The following is a 16,444-nucleotide window of genomic DNA, read 5'->3' as shown; positions in this document are numbered from 1 at the left end:
TGGGTCCTTCGGTAGCTCTTTCCGTGGTGTTATGCTATTTTAATTCCCATCATCCTTGCACACTGGACTCTCCCAGTTAAGTGTCCCGCGCGGGGGACGGGGAGTGGGCGCGGCAGTGGAAAGAAGGGCGCAGAGGAGCCAGACCCTGCCGCGGGAAGGTGAGGGAGGCGGCCACGCACGCCCAGACTCCAAGCGCCCCAGATGCCGCCGAGCCGCGGAGCTTCACTTACAGACGACCAGGAACTCCGCCACGGCGCCAAGCAAGGCGCTCAGCCCCAGGGCCTCCAAGCCGACCCGCGTTAAGCCAGCGCACTCGGCGAGCCGGAGCGGACCCCACCCACCTGAGGCCCGTACGACCCGCACACCTGGCCGCTCTTGATTGGCTGGCGGTAGCAACGGGTGCGCCCACGATTGGCTGCAGGCCCGATGGCGTCACGGGGGCGTGGCCGGCAGTTTCTGCGGCCAAGCTGAAGGGTACAGCTCGCAAGTTTAGGCTTACGCTTCGGGGGTCCGTGCCACTCTGTGACCACCCTCCTCGTCCTCTTGTCTTCCTGCAGACGCGGACCAGGAGGAGGGCCCGGAGGCTCAGGGTGCACGGTAAGAGTCTGACCTGGGGATGAGCAGGCAGTGTGCTGGGCTAGGCCCGCCTCCCTCCCACGGACCACACCTGGGAGGTGGCCGCTGGGGGAAGGTGGGACCTGCCTGGCCAACCCAGAGCACGGAAGCTGGTTGGGGTCCAGGTGTCCCCAGCCCAGGCCGCCCCTACCCGGGGCCCAGCAGCCTCATGTTGCCCAGTGAGAGTGGGGTGAATGGTCTTCACGGAGCCAGATCCTGAGGGGACTTCAGGGCCTTCACCTGTGCCAGCTTCATCTTTGGGGACCCCTGCCCCCCATCACCCTGCTGCCCACAGAGCCCTTGACACCCCAGATCCCAGGCCTGCTGTTGAGAAAGACACCCCACATCATCCTGTTGACCCCCTTGGCGTCCCTATGATGGCTGCCGCTTCCTCTCATCTGACAGAACTCAGGGAGGGGGTGGCCTGGCCGTGGCCATGTCCCCAGCCAGCAGGGTCTTCTCTAGCCCGTGGAACATGATTGAGTCAGGTAACTGTTTTAGAGCCTTGCAGGACTTGAAAGCCAATTCTCCAGGTATTAAAGTCAGTGTGTTTGTGCACATGAACATCCATAGTAGCTAAAATCTTCCATCTATAAACAAATGCTTCCTACTTTAAAAAGTTACCAAAGCTATTTCCAGTAACTGCTAAGGGCAGTGTTAACATATCTGTTCAGATAAAAATCTCAAAGATTTGATTAAAACAAACCTAAAACCCCAATAGCCTAATTGCCCAAGGAGAAACAGAGCCAAAGAAGAAATAATCCCCTGGGCAAACAGGGAGAGAAGTCAATGCAAAGTGCACATTAACAGTGCAAAAGGGTGGTATTTGTTACAGGAATTTTAAAATGTTATTTTTTTCCCCCCACAATGAGGCCTTTTAAAGCAAGCTCCTAGATCACAGTGTTACACATAGACATCCTGCATTTCACATTATTGTTCCTGTGCATGATACATTATGTTTCACTTCTGTATCCAGTGCTGGCCAGGGATACCCAGAAGCAAGCTTTCTATGAACAATGTAGCATTGTCGTGGGTATTCCCTGGGAATTTTGCCAGTTGGAAATCATTTTAGACACTAAACAGCCCTAGGAAGTCACTGTGTAATTGCAGCAGTTTTCATACAGGCAAAACCAAGAACATGGCAGACATTTCTCATAAAAGAATGCTGGGAGACATGGACCAGTTGGCCCATGTTGCTAAGATGAACTGGGACAAGTGTGGGGGACAGAGGTCTCTGGGGACAGAGCTCTGATGATAGAGTGAATGGCTGACCCCTGCCAGTGCCCAGGAGCCCAGGCACATCCATAGGAACACAAATCCTCACATGAGAACCAGGGAAATTGAAGCCTGACCGTATCAGCATTGTCCAGGAGGAGGATCATTGCTCTCCTGGGTTGCTGGACAGAGGGTGAGGACAGACTGCTTTGAAGCAGTCTTGCATTATTTAGAAAAATGGAAGGTGCACCCCTGGACCGCAGCAGCTCTCCTTGCTGGCACATATAGGTCACTGGGCTTCTTTGCAAGTTGGAATGACTCAGTCGCCTCAGTCCCAAGGGACCTGAATGGGAAACCCAAAGTTTATCTGCAGCAGCTGGGTCATGGCTGCCACATGGGACTGCACAACAGGGAGAAGGAATGACCACCATGGTCCACTCAGCTGCCTCACAGAAACGTTGCTTCAGGGGGAAGGCGGGGGGAGGTTTACTGTAGATGAGAAGATGCTTCAGGCCAGGAGTTTCCATGGGGCTGGGCCGGGCCCAGCCAAACCTGTTCCAAGGACTGGAGGGCAGGGACTGACAGTGGCAGAGCAGTGCCCACTGGGCTCAGGTGTGGGATGGTGACCAGGACACCTCCCTCCTGTGCTCGTGTGAGCTTATTTTGAGAAGGGAGGGTCCTGAGGGTCACCAGTGAACAGCAGGGAGGATGAGGGACAGAGCCAGAGCCCTGTGTCTCCCACAGCTTGGCAAGGGTCCCAGAAGCCCTTTCCTGGAATCTTTTCTCTCCCTGTGCACGGGGAGACTGGGCAGGATGCTGTGACTCCACCTGCCTGGTGGACAACAGGCTCTAGTCCCTTGTGGGGGCCCAGAGATCACAGCCCAGGGTAGCTGCTCATGGTAATAATGTCCACAAAGCTCTGCTCTGAGTTGTGGATAATGAAACGAGGTCTCCTAAGAGGAACGAAGATGGGGTGCTGAACAGTCAGGCCAAATTTTGTCCACATCCCACAGTGTGGACCAAACCCTGATTGCCAGCACCACAGGCCCAGGAAAAACAGCTGAGCCTGCACAATGTGGCCAGCTTCCTCCCTCATCCATATAACATGCGTGACAGGCGTGAATCATCTCTCTGTTCTCATGTCAAATGCACAGAATGGAAACCATGCTGTCCCCATTGCCAGGAGAAGGCTAAGGCCACAGGTGCCAGCAGACTTGTCCAGGACACCTGGGGAGTGTCACAGACCTGTGGGACATGCCATTCTCTCCTTTCCAGGTCTCCAGATTTCAACTCCCTGAAACAGTTTATTTGGTTCCTACCTCCCAAAGGAAACCTGAGGTCTGTATGTGACCTCTACCCACTTGAGATTCAACTTGGGGGCAGTCACATGGTCAGTGGAGGAACCAGCCCTGGGAGGAGAGCACCGTGTGTCTGTCAGGAAGGGGCCCTGCTGCTCCCCACTGACCCAGCGCTGCAGAAGAATCCACAGCCTGGTCCCCGGGGCCTTATCTGTGCGGCTCTGCTGTCCGGAGGGTACCTGATTATCTCTGCCATCTGCACCTTATCTGCACATCCGATGGCACATGGTGGTCAGGTGGAGATAGCAGAAGAGGCCCCCAAACAGCCTCCCCTTGGGCCCTCCTCCCCAAACCTCCCCTGTGACCCACCACGTCCAGGGATGACCTCTGTCCTGCCTGTCCACACGCCCCTCCTCCTGGCTTTCCTGGGGCCTGCTGCTCACAGGGTCCAAGGTGGGCTACCTTCTCACCTAGGACTCCCAGACCCCATCCTGTGCCCGCCTTGCTGCCACTCCTGGGCCCCTAGGAGAGGGCAGCCCGGGCCTGCCCCACCTGCTCAGTGTACACCAGGGGCAGCGTGGAACCTGCTCCCACTCATTCTCTAACAAACTCCTGAGACCTCTTGAGGCTAAGGCTGGCAAGACAGGACCACAGGAGCCCACAGGGGCAAGAGGGTGGGCAGGGACCAACAGGGGACTCAGGGCAGGGTGGGTGGTGGCACAGAGGGCAGGGCCTGCGGCACCACTGAGTCAGGGGCTCTGGACCCTGGTCCTCCAAGGGATGCCCCATTGGCTCAGGCCTGGGAGGTGGGCCAATCAACTGCTGTGAGGGTGTGGTTGCTGGGATTGGCTGACACTGGACCAATCCGAGCCAGTCCTGAGGGTGCGCTCTGACACCCTGGCTTCTCTCCTTTCGGAGCCCCTTTGGGAGTCACATGGGAGAGGGAGTTACTAAGCCCAGAGTGGTTCTGCCCAGTCCTTCTTGGCCCATGTAGTCCATGTCCAGCTCGTGCAGTTCAACAACAATGCTGGGCGTCCTCATATGCAATCAATAGCAAGCAAAACCCGACAACGTTGAAAGTCACGATTCATTGAAGAAAGGTAAATGAAAACAACATCCAGTCTTGTTAATGAAAATGCAAAATAAACTAGGCAATTATTTTGGAGCTCAAGTTTAAAGAGATTCTGGGACATATCACCCTGCCCTGCAGGGCTATGATGTCGTATGAGCTGAAGAGATGCTGTTGGCTAGTGTGTCCAGCTAGGACCCTAGGACAGTGACCTGCCTGACCTCACAATGAATTCCACTCTAGAATGGTGGAATGAATGGACGAGCGCAGGAATGCCAAAGGGTCTCTCAATACCTAGGGTAGTCCCCTGGGAGGACCCTAGTTGGGGCTCCCTAGGAGCCAGGAGGAAGGACCCAGTCTGAGATCCCTGTTTGTGCAGCTTTGGGCAGATGAACAGGGGGCTCTTCGGTGGGTCCTGTGTTGGTGGGATGTGGAGTTAGGGCCCTTACTTCATGGGCACCTGAAGCAAGACCCCAAGTGAGAGGCGCAGGGGGACTCCCAGAGCCCTAGTGAAGTATCCTGGTGATGCCCAGACACCCTGGCTTGCCAGAGCCAGCCAGCTCTGGGGGCCAGGACCCCGTCAGAGAGCAGATCTGGGCCACATGCTACCTCTGGTGGGGAGGAGGAGCTGAGAGAAAGAGGTCCTTGTGGATGTCATGCAAAGTGTCCTCTGAAGCTGTGCACATTGGCACATGCCTGTAATCCTGGTTACTTAGGAGTTTGAGGCATGAGGATCATGAGTTCAAGGGCAGCGTCAGCAACTCAGTGAGACCCTGCCTTAAAAAAAATTCAGAAATGTAACTCAGAAGCAGAGCACTTGCCTAGTATGTGGGAGGCCCTGGGTCCCGTGCCCAGTATTGAAAAACAAAACCCATAAAACAAAGTATCCTCTCTGATCACCTGGGATGAAGTTAGAAATCAATAACACTGGGAGAAAATTTAAAATTGTGGGAATTAAGCAGCACACTGTTAAAAAACTAATGAATCAAAGAAGAAGTCACATAAGGGAAGCTAGGGAATACGTAGAGATGCATGAAAATGAAAACACTATATACCCAAACTTATAGGATGCTGTCAAAACAGGGCTAAGGGGGGATTTATAGCTATAAATGCTTGTGTGAAACACAAGATAGCTCATACCAACAACATAACTTGACAACTTAAGGAACCAGAAAAAGAAGCACAAAATGCACTCAAAACTAGGTGAAGGAAGGGAATAATAGAGGTTATAGCAGAGGTTAAAAATCAATATGAGATTATAGTAGATATTAAAAATCGTGAAACAAGCTGGGCACAGTGATGCATGCCTGTAATCCCAGTGACTCAGGAGGCTGAGGCAGGAGGGTTGTGAGCTCAAAGCCAGCCTCAGCAATGGTGAGGCACTCAGCAACTCAGTGAGACCCTGACTCTAAATAAAATACAAAAAAGGGGTGGGGATGTGGCTCAGTGATTGAGTGCCCCTGTGTTGTTCAATCCATGGTACCAAAAAAAAAAAAAAAAAAAAAAAAAAAAAAAAAAAAAGAAAAAGAAACAAGAGTGGATTCTTCAGAAAGATGAATGAAACTGGTAAACCTTTAGCTATATCCTCCAATAAAAAAGAAGGCTTAAGATACCCAATCAGAAATTACAACACAGACATTACTACTAAATTTATATAAATAAAAAGGACTATATGGATATTGTGAACAAATGTGTATCCACAAAATGAATAATGTATGTGAAATGGGCAAATTCTTTAGAACACAAACTTACCAAAAATAAATCATGAAGAAAAAAAAAATGAAATAGAACTGTAACTTGAAAGGAAATTGGATCAGAAATCAAAAATCTTTTTTTTTTTTTTTTTCAAGTTCTAGCTCAAGGGGTTTCACTGATGAATTCCACCAAACATTGGGAGAAAAACTAGCACCAATCCACCTCAAATTCCTCCTCCCAAATAAAGAGGAGTCTTCCTAAATCATTCCCTGAGGCCAGCATAATCCTGACACCAAAACTAAAGACAGTTGAAAACTATAGATCAATATTCCTTATAAACATTACTGAAAAAAACTCAGCAAAATGCTAGCAGACCAAATTCAACAGCTATTATACATCATGACCAAGTGGAGTATATTCCTGGAGTTCAAGGATAGTTCAATGTGTGAAAATCAACAATACATCATGTTAGTGGAATGAATGGGGAAAACTGTATGATCATTTCAACTGACGCAAAGCATTTGAGAAAATTCAACACCCTTTCATGATGAAAAACTGAACACTCAACAAACCAAGAAGGAAACTGCTTCAACATAATGAAAACCACATAGAAAAACCTACAGGAACCTCAGACTAAATGGTGAAATACTGAGGGCTTTTCCTGTAAGGTCAGGAGCCTGCTTTCAACACTTCTGTTCCATACAGTACTAGAAGACAGCCAGAGCAATTAGACAAGAAAAAGAAAGAAAAGCCTTCTAAATTAGACAGGAAAAAGTAAGATTGTCTCTACACAGATATGTAGAAACCTCTAAAGATTACACAAAATGTTAAAACTAGTAAAAAAAAATCAGAGTAGTAGTGTACAAAGTCAATATGCAAAAATCAAGCAGCATTTTTTTTTCTTTTTCTTTTTTTGCAGTACAGGGGATCAAACTCAGGGCCTTGTGCTTATAAGGCAAGCACCCTACCAGCTGAGCTATCTCCCCAGCCCTTCTTTCTTCTTTTTTTTTTCTGTGCTGAGGATCAAACCTAGGGCCTGGTGCATGCTTGTCAAGTGCTCTACCACTGAGTTACACCCTAATCTTAGTTGCATTTCTATATACTTAACAATGGACAACCTGAAAAGGACATTTAAGAACCAACTACATTTACAATAACATCTGAAAGAATAGATACTGCCTAGTGCAGTGGCACACACCTGAAATCCCAACTCACGAGACTCAGGCAGCCTCAACCTCTGACAAGGTTGAGGTCAGACTCAGCAACTTAGTGAGAACCTGTCTCAAAATAAAAGTTAAAGGACGAGGGATGAAGCTCAGAGCACCCAGGGTTCGATCCCCAGTAGTGCAAAATGAATGAATAAAATACTTAAGAACTAACATAGGAAAGATGAGTAGTGCGATGAGAACTACAAAGCACTTTTGAAATAAAGAAGATGAATGGAAAGATATCACATACTCATCGATTGAAAGAACATTGTGGAGGAAAGTGCTGGGGACTGATATTGGCCAAATCATTTTGTTACGTTGTGTACTGTGTACATGTACGAACACGTAACAATGAATCTCATCGGTAGGTACAACTATAATGCACCAATAAAAAATGTGAGGGGAAAAAGGAAAGAAAATGTTAGAATGTCAGTACTACCTAAAGCAACTTACAGATTTGATGCACTTGCTATCAAACCCCACACTTTTTTTTTTCCTGCAAAAATAGAGAAATTGCTCTTAAAAATTCATGAAATCTCAAGGGACTCTCAATAGTTGCAATAATCTTGAAAAAGAAGAATAAAGTTGGAAGAGTCACACATCTCAATCTCAAAACTTACTACAAAGCCACAGTAATCAAAATAGTGCAGTAATGGCATAAAGACAGACATACAGGGCTGGCATGGGGCTCAGTGGTAGAGTGCTTGTCTAGTGTGTGCAAGGTCCTGGGTTTGATCCCTAGCACTGAAAAAAACAAGAGGGAGGGGGGGAGGGAGAGGGAGAGAGAATAAAACAGAGAGCCTGGAAATAAAGCTTCACATACATGTAGTGGAATGGTTTTTAACAGAGGTGTCAGGATCACTCCCGGGGAAAGAAGTCTCATAAGTGAGTAAAAAGTGGATATCCACAGGCAGAAGAATGTTGGACCTTCACTGACACCATGTACAAAAATCAACTTGAAATGGAAAAGAACCCAGGCATAAGACTAGAACAATAAAGGTCTCAGATCACAGGGCAAAAACTTCACAGCACTGGACCTGGCACTGATTTCTTGGACTGGACACCAAGGCCCTGTCACCAAAAGAAAATAAGTGGATGAACTAGATGATGAAAACTAAAACCCTTTGTCCACCGAGGGACACTAGAGAGAGTGAAGATGGGGGAGAACTCTTGCAGATCACGTGTTGGTAAGGGTCGCCAGGAGCACAGAGGGAGAACTCCAGACACTCAGCAACAGCAGCACAGCTGGATGAGATGGGTGAAGGATTGGGAGAGGCATTTGGCTGACGATGCATGGGTGGTCACGACCAGATGCTCACGTCTCTGATCACTAGGTAAATACAAATCAAGACCACCGGGCTAGCGCCTCACACCCACAGGGATGGCTGAACAACCCAGGAAATAGCCAGTGTTGGCAAGAAGGTGGAGAGACTGGAGCCTTGTGCGTTGTTGGCGGGAACGTAACACGGCACAGCCAGCCTGGAGAACAGTATGGTGGGGCCTCGGAAGAGTTAAAAACCCAATTACCATAAGAGCTGGCGGTCCCACGTCTGTGTACTCCCAAGGGTCCTGGAAGCAGGGACTTGAGAGCGCCGAGCTCGGTCCGGCTCACGGCTTCTGCGCTCAGCACAGCTGAATCATGGAGGCCGCCGGTGCTGGCCGCGGGTGCCTGTGGGTTGTACAGTCACTGGACTAAGAGGAAGACCGTTCTGCCACATGCTAGGGCATGGATGAGCTTTGAGGAAGTCATGCTGAGTGAAATAAACCAGATTCAAAAAGACAAATACCGTATGGCCACCTCCGTGAGGTCCCCGGAGGGGTCAACTCAATAGTCAGAAAGTCGCACGGTGGTGCCAGGGCAGGCAAGGGAGGGGTGTTGAAGCGGGCAGAGCTTCTGTTGGGAAGATGGGAAGTTGTGCAGAAGTTGTGGTTGGTGGTCGCGCCCTTGAACTCCACGCTTAGCCATGGCTGGGATGGCGTTCCCTGCTATGGTTGCTTATCACGAGAAAACTGGAAAAAATTCTTTGACCCTTTTGAGCCTCCATGATATATTCCTAAATGTTCAAATTGGAATTATGAATAAAATGATGTAGATATTGACCCTAAAGTTTTAGAAAGAACTAAAAACAAACAAAAAACAACAACAGAGCAGGAGCACTCTGAAGCTGGGTTCCAGGTATTTCTTTTCGCTTTGAGTTTTCAAGGAACTTCAGACTCGTAGGAGAGCCGCGAGGTGGTGCAGAGCATTCTGAGACCCTGCCCAGCCGGCCCATCCTGCGCTTGGCTGACTGCCCTGCTGTCACCACTCAGAAACCCGCCACCGTTTTCTGAACCAGGGCCCTGCATTTTCAGTTTGCATGAAACCCCAAATCCTGCAGCTGATTGTGGCATGGTGCTTTCTAGATGTGTCCCTGGGGTCCTGTGAAGGCAGCCAGTGCCACTGTCCTCCAGACCAGGCTGGGGATCGACCCCATGGCAGGCCACAGGGTTCAGATTCCATGTGCTTTCCGCTTAATGCCCCTTTTCTGCTGTAGCATCCAATCCGGGTTCCACATAAGATCAGCCATTGGGCCATCTCTGCTCCTGCCAATCTGGTATAAATGAGCCAACAGGAGAGGAAAAGCAAAATTTAAAAAGTGCTCAAGGTGTTGGTACACACCTGTGATCCCAGTTACTCAGTACTCCTGGGTGATGTCCTGGTCCCCTAATCTGCTGGGTCACTGGCCCCCCAGCCAGAGAGAGGATGGTTGGGAAGGACCTGCCCTGTACCTGTCTGATCTGTAGTGACCATGGGACCCACAACAGATGTGGCCACGGGGTGGCTGCAGGGTGTGGATTTTCATGGGGTCGCTGCTCACGGGGTCAGAGCGGTCTCTGGCAGGCTTGGTCTGGGCCTCTGTATTTCTTTCTTTTTACAAAATATACTTTGTATTGGTGCATTGTAGTTGTACATACTGCTGGGATTTGTTGCTATATATTTACACATGCACACAATATGCAATATAACAATATAATTTGGCCAATACCACTCCCCAGCACTTTTCCCTCCCTCCCAAAATATACTATTTTAGAAAAGGTTTAGATTTGTAGAAAAATTATAAAGATAGAACAAGCTATCCATATGCCCTGCATCTGATTTCTGCTGTTAACACCTTGCATTGGAATGATTCATTAGTTACAATTAAAGAGGCAATATGATACACTATATTAATTAAAGTCCATAGTTAATTTGGATTTCATGACTTTCCCCAAATATCCTTTTTCTGTCCTCAAGCTCCTCTAGGCAGGACAGCTTCCGACCTGCCCTGCTCTTGGCTGCTAGGTTTGCAGAGTGCTGCCACGGGTTTACAGAAGGTCCTTCTGTCAGGGCTTTGCAGCTGTTTCCCTCAGTTAGGGGGACTATGGGTCCTGGGGGGTAGACCATAGGGCTGAGGGCCCTGCTCCTTGGCCCACATCAGGGGCATGTGTGGCTATGGACATCCACCTTGCTCACCTGGTGGAGAGATAGCCCAGGTGTGTCCACTGAGCTGACTCCCCCAGGTGAGTCCCGTGCTGTGGAGCGGGGCCATGCACCAGCTCTGTGAGATGCATCCCCGTGTGGATTCTGCAGGAGATCGAGCTCTTTCTCCCATTCGTTTGTGACATTCATGTCTGTTTGGGCTCATGGATGTTGATCTTAAGCTTTGGGTCCTGATCAAACAGTGCTTTCCTTTGTGGCCCTGGTTGCTTGGGCTTGTCTTCGGGTGCTTGCTTGGTTTTGAAGCATTTCCTTGCATCTGGTGTAAGACACCATAGCTCTTGTGTATTTCCTGCCTGGGGCCCAGAACCAGCCATCTCCACAGAGTGCTGGTTCCCCTCAGTGGTGAAGGCACTGGAAACAGAGACTGGGCACCATGTGCCCCTGCTGCTGCCAGGTGTCATTGCCTATTGGCCTTCTCTGCCACCAGTGCACAGAGATGGGTCTGTGCCGAGTGGTGAGTAGACATGTATCTGTTTTATATGCAGCACTCCATCTGTATGAAGCGTCCTGGGGTCTTCCATGTGACCCAGCACCTCGGGGGGCCCCGCCAGCCCCTACTCTGACTCCTGTCCAGCAGCGAGATGCCAGCCCTCCTGTGCTTCACAGGTCAGTCCTGGCACCCTGCATAGCAGCCTGAGTGCTGTGGACCTGCACCCCTGACTGGGCTTTATCCAGGGAGCACTGGCTCTGTGCCTGGTCCTTCCCTAGCCTCACAGCCAAAGCCCCTACAGTGCCAGGGCCACCCATGTCCCCCTCCTTGCCTGTGGTTCCCTGGTAGGCAGGTACCACAGTTCACCCATCTGCTTCCCTCTGGTGGCACTGGGTGATTCCTGTTTGGGCTGGTATTAATAAAGCTGAAGTGAACATTATTGTTTAAGTCCTCTCCCTGAGCTAGATTTTTATTTCTCTTGGGTAAATCCCCAGGGTGGAATGGCTGAGTCTTAGGGAAACTGCATTTTTAAAAGAGTAGCTGCGAGATCCAAGATGGTGGACTAGAGGGAGGCTGTGTTCCTTCTCACTCCGTAACTCAGGTTTCAAGCAGAGGATATCTGTTTCTTGGTGAGGCAGTTTTTGCTGCTTATAGATCCCCTGCTGTTTACCCCACTTGTCTACTGCGATCACCTGCAGTCTGCTACCATATGGACATCTTTTTGAGTGCAGATTGCTCACTGTCAGGCACATATCATCCGCCATTTGCCTGTCCATTGCCTGCCTTTCACCTATCCATCACCCACTGCCTGAGGTTCACCTCTGGATCATCCGACAGCAGTCAGCAAACTGACCGCAGACTGCCAGTGGAGCGCCAGCTGCCTGCTGTTGCCTGGAAGTTCACTCCTTGGTTACATGTGGCTGCTGCCATTTTGAGACAACAGCCAGGCCCCGTAGGACCCCTGGCTGGACTGAGTGACCCTGTCTCCAGGATCCCTCAGCCCGACCGATCATTCCCTGCCTCTGGGGCCCTCACATCGACTGACTGCTCCCTGCCACCAGGACCCCCAGACCGACTGACTGTGCCCTATCACCAGGACCCTCGGACTGACTGATTGCACCCCGCCTCCAGGATCCCCCAACCAGACTGACCACACCCCTACCTCCAGGACCCCTGCCTGACCAACCGCACCCTGCCTCCAGGACCTCCAGCTGACCACGCCCACACCCTGAGCTGCATCTCCCCATTTGCCAACACATTTTGAAGTCAGAGCAGCCATCTTGGATAATCCTGGAAGCCACAGCTCTGATCTTTAGGTGGGGCAAATCCCATCCTGAGATGCCTGCTGGTTACCTGAAGCTCATTGTCAGGTACCTCTCATGCATCAGGCTACTGAAGACTGGGAGGTTTGACTACTATATGACTGTTATAGTGTAGATTTTCTTTTTTCTCCTTATTGAAAATTTTAAGTTTTTATTTCTTTACTTTTCTCCCTCTTTTTTCCTTTTGTTTATCTATTCTCTCAGAGTCTCTTTCTCCCTTTTTGCATGTTAACAACCAACTTCTTTTGATTACAGTCTCACTCTTTCTATTATCTAGAATTCTATATATTCTTTTCTTATCCCATTAACAGCTACATCCTACACCCCTCTGCATCCTCTTTGTCCTCCATTAGAAACTGCAGATCTTATTGCAAATCTATTTGTTATACTGAAGATAATAATTGAACTCATTCTGTTTATTATGACAATATTTTTAATGTCCTCATAAGGGCTATTTGGTCTAGGGTTGCATACTGTCTGAACTGGGCACTGCTAATATTGATCTCCCCTTTAAAGAATAGGTTTTGGAAACCTATAGGGTCACTATAAGCCTATAGGGGGGGAACTGCAATACCCCAGATCTGCACTGCTAGAGGGGAAGATACATGAACAACATGATCCAAACAAATCTAGATTCTATATTAATAGAATCCAATGACAGTATGGTAGAAGAAATGTCAGAAAAGGACTTCAGATTATACATGATTAAGATGATTTGTGAAGCAAAGGATGAGTTAAGAGAGCACATGCAGGCAATGAATGATCATACCAATAAGCAGTTGAAAGAGCAACAGCAGGAAGCAAAAGATCATTTCAACAAAGAGATAGAGATTCTCAAAAAAAACCAAACAGAAATTCTTGAAATGAAGGAAACAATAAACCAAATAAAAAACTCAATGGAAAGCATCACCAACAGACTAGACCACTTGGAAGACAGAACCTCAGACAATGAAGACAAAATATCTAATCTTGAAAATAAAGTTGCCCAAACAGAGAAGATGGTAAGAAATTATGAACAGAATCTCCAAGAACTATGGGACATCATGAAAAGACCAAATTTAAGAATTATTGGGATTGAGGAATGCACAGAGATACAAACCAAAGAAATGAACAACCTATTCAATGAAATAGTATCAGAAAGTTTCCCAAGCCTGAAGAATGAAATGGAAAATCAAATACAAGAGGCTTACAGAACACCCAGTGCACAGAATCACAACAGATTCACACAAAGGCACATTATAATGAAAATGCCTAACATTCAAAATAAAGATAGGATTTTGAAGGCCATGAGAGAAAGGCATCAGATTACATATAGGGGGAGACCAATACGGATAGCAGCCAACTTCTCAACCCAGACTCTAAAAGCTAGAAGGGCCTGGAACAACATATTTCAAGCTCTGAAAGAACATGGTTGCCAACCAAGAATCCTATACCCAGCAAAACTAACCTTCAGATTTGAAGAGGAAATAAAATCCTTCCATGATAAACAAAAGTTAAAAGAATTTACAAATAGAAAGCCTGCGCTACAGAATGTTCTCAACAAAATATTCCAGGAGGAGGAAATGAGAAACAACAATGTACGTCAGCAAAGGGAGGAACTACCTTAAAGAAAAATCCATTCAAAGGAGAAACCAAGCCAAGTTAAAAACCAAAAATAAGCCCAAATGACTGGGAATACAAATCATATCTCAATAATAACCCTGAATGTTAATGGCCTAAACTCATCAATCAAAAAACATAGACTGGAAGAATGGATTAAAAAGAAAGACCCAACAATGTGCTGCCTGCAAGAGACTCATCTCATAGAAAAAGACATACACAGACTAAAGGTGAAAGGATGGGAAAAAACCTACCATGCACATGGACTCAGTAAAAAAGCGGGGGTTTCCATCCTTATATCAGACAAAGTGGACTTCAAGCCAAAGTTAGTCAGAAGGGATAAAAAAGGACATTTCATACTGCTTAAGGGAACCATAAATCAGGAAGACATAACGATAGTAAATATTTATGCCCCAAACAATGGTGCATCCCTGTACATCAAACAAATCCTTCTCAATGCCAGGAATCAAATAGACCACAACACAATAATTCTGGGTGACTTTAACACACTGCTGTTAACACTGGATAGATTTTCCAAACAAAAACTAAACAAAGAAACCGTAGAACTCAATAACACAATCAATACCTTAGACTTCACGGACATGTATAGGATATTCCATCCATCAACGAGCAAATTCACTTTCTTCTCAGCAGCATATGGAAACTTCTCGAAAATAGACCATATATTATGCCACAAAGCAGCCCTTAGTAAATGCAAAAAAAATAGAGATACTGCCTTGTGGTCTATCAGATCATAATGGAATGAAATTAGAAATCAATGACAAAATAAAAAAACAGAAATTACTCCAACACCTGGAGACTAAATAATATGCTATTGAATGAAACACGGATAACAGAAAACATCAGGGAGGAGATTAAAAAATTCTTAGAGGTAAATGAGAATGACGATACAACATATCAAAATCTCTGGGACACTATGACTGAAATATTAATGATGATCTATCTTCTAAGACTACTCCAATGAAGTTAGACTAACTGTGAAAAATAATTATTGTCTCCTTATAACCTTTCCTTTGCAATTTACAGCTATATTCTTCTTATGAACTACTGCTTGAGAAATAAAATTAATAATGCAAAAAAAATTAAAAAAAAAAAAAAAAAAAAAAAAAAGAGTAGCTGCTGCAGGGACTCCCCAGTCAGCTTAGTGGCAGGGTGCCTGACTTGCAGGCTTGAAGCCTGGTGTCTATCCCCAGCACTGCAAAAAAGAAAAGAAAAAAAGTTGTTACCGACCAAATTAAGAAAATTGCACTTATGATGGCATCCAAAAGATTAAGGCATCTGGATGTCAACATGGCCAGAGGGTGGAACACACCGCTGTGCTGCGTACGTCCTTCTTCCCATATGCTGGATGCTCTGGCATTTGAAAGACGTCCCTCAGGGCTGACTGATTCCTGGAGGTGGCAATGAGTCCCCTGGGAGTGCACCTTTGATATTCCAGCCAGCAGATTCAGAGCCCACACGTGGCCAGCCACCACTTTACCAAACACACCCGAGCCAATACTCTCCCTGCCTTGATCTCCCCGGGCCAGGTACTGCAGAACTGAGGGCTGCCTCTGGGCCCCAGGGCCTGCTGAAATCACTAAACTACCCAGCATGCCCACCCCTCTCACCCACCTGTTCCCCACAGGTGCTATGCCGGCCCCCTGCCTCTGCCCCTGGCTGACCCAGGTGCTTTCCCTGGTGGACACAGTGGGCTGCAGAGCCTCCTGCTTCTGTGGGTACTGACTTCTCACTTCTGAACAGTTTTTCCCGAGTCTCTGTGTCTTACCTGATTGAAACAATCCCCCGTACGCAGCTCAGAAGGCGGAAGGCTAGAGAGTACTGCAAGGAGCTGATGTGAAGGAAGATTGACTCGCGTTTGCAGACCGAGGGGCTCAGCATGCCCATGATGGCGATCCTACTGAAGGGATCCGCAGACTCAAGGTGACCCCCACCCAAGCTTCAGTGGCCTTTTCCCTGTTTCAGAAGTGAAAATCTCAGTCCTCAAATTCACGTGGAATTGCAAGCTTCCCCCCAATAGTCAAAACAAGACAAAACAAAACGAAAAAATGGAAAGAGCAGAATGAAGTTGGAGTTCTCTTTTCAAACAAGTTAAACACAAAACTACTGTGTGACCCAGCAATCCAATTCCTAGGCAAACGCCCTGAAGAACTGAAAACAGGCAGCCCCATTCACATCAGCCAAGGCAGAAACGGCCCCGAACATGCCCGTCAGTGGCTGAGTGGATAAGCAAACTGTGGAGAGCCGCCTGCTGCGGTCACTGCAGGCCAGAGCAGCACCGACACCTGCCAGGTGGTGCGCAATCCTCGAAAGCCTTCTGTTAAGGCCAGACACCAATCGTCCCTGATCTTCTGCAGAGTTCCATCCACGTGGACTGTCCAGAGCAAGCCAGCCCACAGAGACAGCACACTGGCAGAGTGAGGAGAGATGGGGTCTGCTTTTGGGGGGGGCG

This window comes from Sciurus vulgaris (assembly GCF_902686455.1).
Source record: "Sciurus vulgaris genome assembly, chromosome: 18".
Taxonomy (NCBI): Eukaryota; Metazoa; Chordata; class Mammalia; order Rodentia; family Sciuridae; genus Sciurus; species Sciurus vulgaris.
The sequence above is the reverse complement of the archived record's forward strand: the minus strand, read 5'-3'. Positions refer to the sequence as shown.